Consider the following 7,500-nt stretch of genomic DNA (forward strand, 5'->3'; position numbering starts at 1 on the left):
ACGCCTTTCATGGTTTCCCATGAGCGTCGATTCGGGCGCCTTAACTCGGCGTTTGGTTCATCCCACAGCGCCAGTTCTGCTTACCAAAAGTGGCCCACTTGGCACTCCGATCCGAGTCGTTTGCTCGCGGCTTCAGCATATCAAGCAAGCCGGAGATCTCACCCATTTAAAGTTTGAGAATAGGTTGAGGTCGTTTCGGCCCCAAGGCCTCTAATCATTCGCTTTACCGGATGAGACTCGTACGAGCACCAGCTATCCTGAGGGAAACTTCGGAGGGAACCAGCTACTAGATGGTTCGATTAGTCTTTCGCCCCTATACCCAGCTCCGACGATCGATTTGCACGTCAGAATCGCTACGGACCTCCATCAGGGTTTCCCCTGACTTCGTCCTGGCCAGGCATAGTTCACCATCTTTCGGGTCCCAACGTGTACGCTCTAGGTGCGCCTCACCTCGCAATGAGGACGAGACGCCCCGGGAGTGCGGAGGCCGCCGCCCCGTGAAGGGCGGGGAAGCCCCATCCTCCCTCGGCCCGCGCAAGGCGAGACCTTCACTTTCATTACGCCTTTAGGTTTCGTACAGCCCAATGACTCGCGCACATGTTAGACTCCTTGGTCCGTGTTTCAAGACGGGTCGTGAAATTGTCCAAAGCTGAAGCGCCGCTGACGGGAGCGATTATTCCGCCCGAGAGCATCCCGAGCCAACAGCGGCGCGGGTCCGGGGCCGGGCCAGGTAGGTCCGTCATCCGGGAAGAACCGCGCGCGCTTGCCGGGAGCCCGAGCGCCCAAAGGGGCGAATCGACTCCTCCAGATATACCGCCGGGCAGCCAGCCAGGACACCGGGGCTCTGCCCAACAGACGCGAACCGAGGCCCGCGGAAGGACAGGCTGCGCACCCGGGCCGTAGGCCGGCACCCAGCGGGTCGCGACGTCCTACTAGGGGAGAAGTGCGGCCCACCGCACACCGGAACGGCCCCACCCCGCGGCGAGTGGAAAGGCAACCGGACACGACCCCGCCGCGGATTGCTCCGCGCGGGCGGCCGGCCCCATCTGCCGAGGGCGGAGGCCTGTGGCCGGATGGGCGTGAATCTCACCCGTTCGACCTTTCGGACTTCTCACGTTTACCCCAGAACGGTTTCACGTACTTTTGAACTCTCTCTTCAAAGTTCTTTTCAACTTTCCCTCACGGTACTTGTTCGCTATCGGTCTCGTGGTCATATTTAGTCTCAGATGGAGTTTACCACCCACTTGGAGCTGCACTCTCAAGCAACCCGACTCGAAGGAGAGGTCCCGCCGACGCTCGCACCGGCCGCTACGGGCCTGGCACCCTCTACGGGCCGTGGCCTCATTCAAGTTGGACTTGGGCTCGGCGCGAGGCGTCGGGGTAGTGGACCCTCCCAAACACCACATGCCACGACAGGCGGCAGCCTGCGGGGTTCGGTGCTGGACTCTTCCCTGTTCGCTCGCCGCTACTGGGGGAATCCTTGTTAGTTTCTTTTCCTCCGCTTAGTAATATGCTTAAATTCAGCGGGTAGTCTCGCCTGCTCTGAGGTCGTTGTACGAGGTGTCGCACGCCACACCGCCAGCCGGCTGTGCACGCTACCGAGTAAGTACCGGTATGCGAACCGCCAGGCGACGGGCGCGCATCGCACGTTTCAGGAGGCGCGGCCGGCCCCACAGGCGGCCGCGACGCTCCCAGGTCTGCGAAGCGGGGCAAACGCCGCGCGCTTCAGTATACGTAGCCGACCCTCAGCCAGACGTGGCCCGGGAACGGAATCCATGGACCGCAATGTGCGTTCGAAACGTCGATGTTCATGTGTCCTGCAGTTCACATGTCGACGCGCAATTTGCTGCGTTCTTCATCGACCCACGAGCCGAGTGATCCACCGTCCTGGGTGATCTTTTCTTAGTTTCCACTGTCTCTTTCAAGACAGTTGCATAGGCGGGACGTAGGCGTGTGGCGGCCCCTGTTCAAGCGTTCTGTGTCCAACGGCCTCACGGCCGATGGGCGTCGTACGGCTCCACACCGGAGCGGACAGGCAGTCGGGCGAAAGTCATTCAAAACCGGCGCCAGGCGCCAGGTGCCGCAGGCCAGCCGCTCCAGCGCTTCAGCGCTCGTACCACACAACATTGGCGTTAGTTTTGAGAAGCACGCGTGGTTCCGCACGCGGCGCACGGCTACTGCGAGCCGTACAGGTAGCGTGTTGCGCGACACGACACGCACATCGAACGACATGCAGTCTAGTCGGTAATGATCCTTCCGCAGGTTCACCTACGGAAACCTTGTTACGACTTTTACTTCCTCTAAATGATCAAGTTTGGTCATCTTTCCGGTAGCATCGGCAACGACAGAGTCAATGCCGCGTACCAGTCCGAAGACCTCACTAAATCATTCAATCGGTAGTAGCGACGGGCGGTGTGTACAAAGGGCAGGGACGTAATCAACGCGAGCTTATGACTCGCGCTTACTGGGAATTCCTCGTTCATGGGGAACAATTGCAAGCCCCAATCCCTAGCACGAAGGAGGTTCAGCGGGTTACCCCGACCTTTCGGCCTAGGAAGACACGCTGATTCCTTCAGTGTAGCGCGCGTGCGGCCCAGAACATCTAAGGGCATCACAGACCTGTTATTGCTCAATCTCGTGCGGCTAGAAGCCGCCTGTCCCTCTAAGAAGAAAAGTAATCGCTGACAGCACGAAGGATGTCACGCGACTAGTTAGCAGGCTAGAGTCTCGTTCGTTATCGGAATTAACCAGACAAATCGCTCCACCAACTAAGAACGGCCATGCACCACCACCCACCGAATCAAGAAAGAGCTATCAATCTGTCAATCCTTCCGGTGTCCGGGCCTGGTGAGGTTTCCCGTGTTGAGTCAAATTAAGCCGCAGGCTCCACTCCTGGTGGTGCCCTTCCGTCAATTCCTTTAAGTTTCAGCTTTGCAACCATACTTCCCCCGGAACCCAAAAGCTTTGGTTTCCCGGAGGCTGCCCGCCGAGTCATCGGAGGAACTGCGGCGGATCGCTGGCTGGCATCGTTTATGGTTAGAACTAGGGCGGTATCTGATCGCCTTCGAACCTCTAACTTTCGTTCTTGATTAATGAAAACATACTTGGCAAATGCTTTCGCTTCTGTTCGTCTTGCGACGATCCAAGAATTTCACCTCTAACGTCGCAATACGAATGCCCCCGCCTGTCCCTATTAATCATTACCTCGGGTTCCGAAAACCAACAAAATAGAACCGAGGTCCTATTCCATTATTCCATGCACACAGTATTCAGGCGGGCTTGCCTGCTTTAAGCACTCTAATTTGTTCAAAGTAAACGTGCCGGCCCACCGAGACACTCACTCAAGAGCACCCTGGTAGGATTGCAACGGGGTCCGCCTCGGGACGCACGAGCACGCACGAGGCGCGTCGCACGCCTTCGGCTCGCCCCACCGGCAGGACGTCCCACGATACATGCCAGTTAAACACCGACGGGCGGTGAACCAACAGCGTGGGACACAAATCCAACTACGAGCTTTTTAACCGCAACAACTTTAATATACGCTATTGGAGCTGGAATTACCGCGGCTGCTGGCACCAGACTTGCCCTCCAATAGATACTCGTTAAAGGATTTAAAGTGTACTCATTCCGATTACGGGGCCTCGGATGAGTCCCGTATCGTTATTTTTCGTCACTACCTCACCGTGCCGGGAGTGGGTAATTTGCGCGCCTGCTGCCTTCCTTGGATGTGGTAGCCGTTTCTCAGGCTCCCTCTCCGGAATCGAACCCTGATTCCCCGTTACCCGTTACAACCATGGTAGGCGCAGAACCTACCATCGACAGTTGATAAGGCAGACATTTGAAAGATGCGTCGCCGGTACGAGGACCGTGCGATCAGCCCAAAGTTATTCAGAGTCACCAAGGCAAACGGACCGGACGAGCCGACCGATTGGTTTTGATCTAATAAAAGCGTCCCTTCCATCTCTGGTCGGGACTCTGTTTGCATGTATTAGCTCTAGAATTACCACAGTTATCCAAGTAACGTGGGTACGATCTAAGGAACCATAACTGATTTAATGAGCCATTCGCGGTTTCACCTTAATGCGGCTTGTACTGAGACATGCATGGCTTAATCTTTGAGACAAGCATATGACTACTGGCAGGATCAACCAGGGAGCTGCGTCAACTAGAGCTGAGCAGCCGGCCGCCCGGGAGTGTGTCCCGGGGGCCCGCGCGAACACGCAAGCGTCCGCTCAATTATTCTGCAAACAGGAGGAGGCTGAGCTCCCCTGCACAATACACCTCGAAACCCTCTCAGGTCCCGGCGGCGCGCAGCGCCGTCCTAAGTACTTGGTCGGGTTCGAGAGAGGCGCAATCGCCCGGAGTTTGGCGAGTAGACGCTTTAGGTGCGACCACCCGTGCTCCCAACTGAGCTTGCCGCTGCCGACAGAGGCCCGGGAGCGTGCTGTCGTGGCATTGCCGGCGGGAGACAACACGCGCCACCTACGGTGACCGGCAGCTCCAACGCCAGCGCCACAGAAGGACAAAAGCCCCACTTGGGTGCCGAAGCGAACTCTCCCAGCACAGCGCACGCGCCAACACGTCCGCACAGCTGCGATACAAACCACCTGCGAGAACCGCAGAGGCGACCGAGCAGCAGACGGCGTCGCGGCGCCGAGCGCCGGGCGGCGGCGCATCCTCAGCGCACACAGTCCTCAATCGGACCAGCACACTGCAGATGTCCACCGCGCTTCGCACCGGGCCCGCGAGGACCTACTTTGGCCGCACGGCGCCGCGTGCAGGGTGCGCCGGCGCGCAGCTGCGCCGCCTGCCGCCTCCGTCGGCCGGCGCGCCTGCCACTGGCCGCCCCCACCAGCCGGCTGTAGCGCGTGCGCCCACGCACCGCGCGGCCAGCACGCCGGGAGGCCCCCCCTCACCGGCCGGGGACGGTCCCACCCAGCCACCGCCGCGTATCGCTTCACACCCAGATGCCATTCACGTTCGTGGGCATGGTGGGTATCGCTGGAACAACCGGTTGGTAGCTCAACCGATCGTCGCCATCACTGATTCACCTCTAGCGAGAACAACCGCACCACAACGGTTTACCAGTTGTTCATTTGCATAACGTCACCAGCAAACGTAGGCGTCCATCGCCATTTGCAAATTCAACGATTGTTGCATGCCTGTGTCAGGTGTCACGACACACTATGTCTGCCCACATACACGCAACAACATGTGCACGCTTCGCGAACACGTGGAAGGTGGCCCCCGTACGTATGCGATGTCCATTGCGCGAACGACTGTCAACCGGCCTCTGTCGCATGTCGCAGATGTGGAACGCAGTGCACCATGCTATCACGGTGTGTGAGAAGAGACGACTACGTCTGACAACACGCGCCACTACATCAACAGACGGCTCATGCTGATCGCCATCCAGGGCATACCACACTGCAATCCAGCTCTTATAGGGAGACGACACGTAGCTGAGTGCACAACATTTGGACCGCATGGTTCGCCGTTGTTGGCGCAGTCGTTGTACGGTCACATGTACCACGATGTATCATTCAGTACATGAGGACCAATGTGCAGTACAGTGTGTGATTTGGACGTACAACATCAGCGGACAGTTGACACAGGCCGTACCACAGCGTAGGCTAAGTGCTTCGCACATGCGAATGCCAATGAACAACTGCAAATGCCAATGAACAACTGCAAAGGGCATTGAGCATGTACGTCCTGCTGCCATCCACATTACAGTGTATAGCTGCAAGGTGTTTAACATGAAGCGATACACTGGGGACCGGGCAGTGCGAGTAGCAAACTATATTGCGGGGGTTGCAGTTAGGCAACACTACACTAATTTAACGCGTCGTATGACAATTACAGAGCAGGTTAAGGCCCAACGTGTGTTGGGTTAAGGCCCAACGTGTGTTGGGTTAAGGCCCAACGTGTGTTGGGTTAAGGCCCAACGTGTGTTGGGTTAAGGCCCAACGTGTGTTGGGTTAAGGCCCAACGTGTGTTGGGTTAAGGCCCAACGTGTGTTGGGTTAAGGCCCAACGTGTGTTGGGTTAAGGCCCAACGTGTGTTGGGTTAAGGCCCAACGTGTGTTGGGTTACGTTAAGGGGCAATGTGGGTTACGTTAAGGGGCAATGTGGGTTACGTTAAGGGGCAATGTGGGTTACGTTACGGCGCAATATAGGTTACGTTACGGCGCAATATAGGTTACGTTAAGGCGCAATATCGGTTACGTTAAGGCGCAATACAGGTTACGTTAAGGCGCAATACAGGTTACGTTAAGGCGCAATACAGGTTACGTTAAGGCGCAATACAGGTTACGTTAAGGCGCAATGCAGGTTACGTTAAGGCGCAATACAGGTTACGTTAAGGCGCAATACAGGTTACGTTAAGGCGCAATACAGGTTACGTTAAGGCGCAATACAGGTTACGTTAAGGCGCAATACAGGTTACGTTAAGGCGCAATACAGGTTACGTTAAGGCGCAATACAGGTTACGTTAAGGCGCAATACAGGTTACGTTAAGGCGCAATACAGGTTACGTTAAGGCGCAATACAGGTTACGTTAAGGCGCAATACAGGTTACGTTAAGGCGCAATACAGGTTACGTTAAGGCGCAATACAGGTTACGTTAAGGCGCAATACAGGTTACGTTAAGGCGCAATACAGGTTAGGTTAAGGCGCAATACAGGTTAGGTTAAGGCGCAATACAGGTTAGGTTAAGGTACGACATAGGTTAGGTTAAGGTACGACATAGGTTAGGTTAAGGTACGACATAGGTTAGGTTAAGGTACGACATAGGTTAGGTTAAGGTACGACATAGGTTAGGTTAAGGTACGACATAGGTTAGGTTAAGGTACGACATAGGTTAGGTTAAGGTACGACATAGGTTAGGTTAAGGTACGACATAGGTTAGGTTAAGGTACGACATAGGTTAGGTTAAGGTACGACATAGGTTAGGTTAAGGTACGACATAGGTTAGGTTAAGGTACGACATAGGTTAGGTTAAGGTACGACATAGGTTAGGTTAAGGTACGACATAGGTTAGGTTAAGGTACGACATAGGTTAGGTTAAGGTACGACATAGGTTAGGTTAAGGTACGACATAGGTTAGGTTAAGGTACGACATAGGTTAGGTTAAGGTACGACATAGGTTAGGTTAAGGTACGACATAGGTTAGGTTAAGGTACGACATAGGTTAGGTTAAGGTACGACATAGGTTAGGTTAAGGTACGACATAGGTTAGGTTAAGGTACGACATAGGTTAGGTTAAGGTACGACATAGGTTAGGTTAAGGTACGACATAGGTTAGGTTAAGGTACGACATAGGTTAGGTTAAGGTACGACATAGGTTAGGTTACGGTACGACATAGGTTAGGTTACGGTACGACATAGGTTAGGTTACGGTACGACATAGGTTAGGTTACGGTACGACATAGGTTAGGTTACGGTACGACATAGGTTAGGTTACGGTACGACATAGGTTAGGTTACGGTACGACATAGGT

General features: G+C 55.2%; 3 non-coding genes across 3 annotated transcripts in view; all 3 read right to left on the reverse strand.

Moving 5' to 3' along the window:
- Positions 1-1,551, reverse strand: part of LOC124566116 — a 4,222-nt gene extending 2,671 nt beyond the window's left edge. Inside the window, exon 1 of the ribosomal RNA XR_006970788.1 lies at positions 1-1,551. This exon is cut by the window's left edge and continues 2,671 nt beyond it. This is a non-coding gene — a ribosomal RNA (large subunit ribosomal RNA).
- A 188-nt stretch (positions 1,552-1,739) lies between these two features.
- Positions 1,740-1,894, reverse strand: LOC124566168. The gene has a single exon (XR_006970815.1). It is a non-coding gene; the product is annotated as a 5.8S ribosomal RNA (ribosomal RNA).
- A 351-nt stretch (positions 1,895-2,245) lies between these two features.
- LOC124566108 lies at positions 2,246-4,155 on the reverse strand. The gene has a single exon (XR_006970781.1). It is a non-coding gene; the product is annotated as a small subunit ribosomal RNA (ribosomal RNA).
- Positions 4,156-7,500: the final 3,345 nt, after the last annotated feature.

This window comes from Schistocerca americana, unplaced genomic scaffold, assembly GCF_021461395.2.
Source record: "Schistocerca americana isolate TAMUIC-IGC-003095 unplaced genomic scaffold, iqSchAmer2.1 HiC_scaffold_137, whole genome shotgun sequence".
Classification (NCBI taxonomy): Eukaryota; Metazoa; Arthropoda; class Insecta; order Orthoptera; family Acrididae; genus Schistocerca; species Schistocerca americana.